This window comes from Octopus bimaculoides, chromosome 25 (assembly GCF_001194135.2).
Source record: "Octopus bimaculoides isolate UCB-OBI-ISO-001 chromosome 25, ASM119413v2, whole genome shotgun sequence".
Lineage (NCBI taxonomy): Eukaryota > Metazoa > Mollusca > Cephalopoda > Octopoda > Octopodidae > Octopus > Octopus bimaculoides.
This window is the reverse complement of record NC_069005.1, coordinates 13308569-13310224: the sequence shown is the minus strand read 5'-3', so window position 1 is coordinate 13310224 and position 1656 is coordinate 13308569.

Genomic DNA, 1656 nt, shown 5'->3' with positions numbered 1-1656 from the left:
ATATATATATATATATATATATATATATATGTACGATTGGCTTCTTTCTGTTCGAGGCTTTGATCAGTTCGAGGCTGTAGTAAAAAAAACTCTTGTCGAAGATGTCATGCATTGGGACTGAACCCAGAACCATGTAGTTAGGAAGCAAGCTTACCACATACCTACGTCTGCGCCATTTTGATTAAAAAAACGTAGTAACACTCAATTGTCACTTTTGGAGTGAAGACAGTTTCTCTCTCTCTCTCTCTCTCTCTCTCTCTCCCTCTGCATGCCTGTCTGCCTGTCTGCCTTCCTGCCTGCCATCCTGCCATCCTGGTTGTCTATTTGTCTGCTTGCCTGCCTGTCTATCTGTCTGTCTGTTCATCTGTATGTGGCTCTGGGCGTGTGTGTGTGTGTGTGTGTGTTGTATATAATAAATAAGTCAATAGAGACAGGTCGGTAATCTGGGACGTTGTGGTTGGTGAGAGGAAAATATTCACAGACTAGAAACCTAGCCTGGTGTAGTCTGGTCCGAATATTTCTTACAGAGATAGATCCACTGATAGTAGTCAAGGTCCAGTTTGGTTGTGGTGTAAAATTGGTTGATAAATCAATTCTACCGAGAAGCATGCCAGAACAATTTTCTGAGATGGAGAAGAAGCAGGTATTTTTCTTTTCGTTTAGTTTGGGATAAAAGAGAGAGAGAGATACGGTTCCGCTAAGGACAGCTCGAGTGACTGTGACACAGATACATACATATATACATACATACATACATACATACATACATACATACATACATACATACATACATACACCTAGATGATGTTCATAAAAGTTCCAATGAAGGAGCCTTGAATCTATGTTAGAGTCCGGCTCTTTCTCTATGGACAAGAAATACAGAAATGAAACTGATTGATAACATACATACAGTAAAGTCCCAGTTGTGATGCACTGTTATCTAAAGCATTGGTCGTTCACCATCGTCGACGATGTTATATAATACTGAAGATACAGGGTAACGTGTTCAGTTTTGGGCTGAAAGAAATTTACGTGAATGTGAAGCGCTGATAAGTAATTTGTTGATGGAGAATGGGAAAAATACAACAAAAAAGAAGAAAAAAAACTAAGAAAAGATGAAAGAACTAATTATCTGAGGACAATCCCATCATACTTATCATCATCCCCATCGTTGTCGTTATCATCATCAATATCATCACCATCACCACCAACCATCACCATCATCATCATAATCTCTTTTACTCTTTTACTTGTTTCAGTCATTTGACTGCGGCCATGCTGGAGCACCGCCTTTAGTCGAGCAAATCGACCCCCAAGACTTATTCTTTATAAGCCTAGTACTTCTTCTATCGGTCTATTTTGCCGAACCGCTAAGTTACGGGGACGTAAACACACCAGCATCGGTTGTCAAGCGATGTTGGGGGGACAAACACAGACACACAAACGTATACACACACATATATACATATATACGACAGGCTTCTTTCAGTTTCCGTCTACCAAATCCACTCACAAGGCTTTGGTCGGCCCGAGGCTATAGTAGAAGACACTTGCCCAAGGTGCCACGCAGTGGGACTGAACCCGGAACCGTGTTGTTGGTAAGCAAGCTACTTACTCTTATAAAGTAATCAACAACTCTTATAAAGTAATCAATCA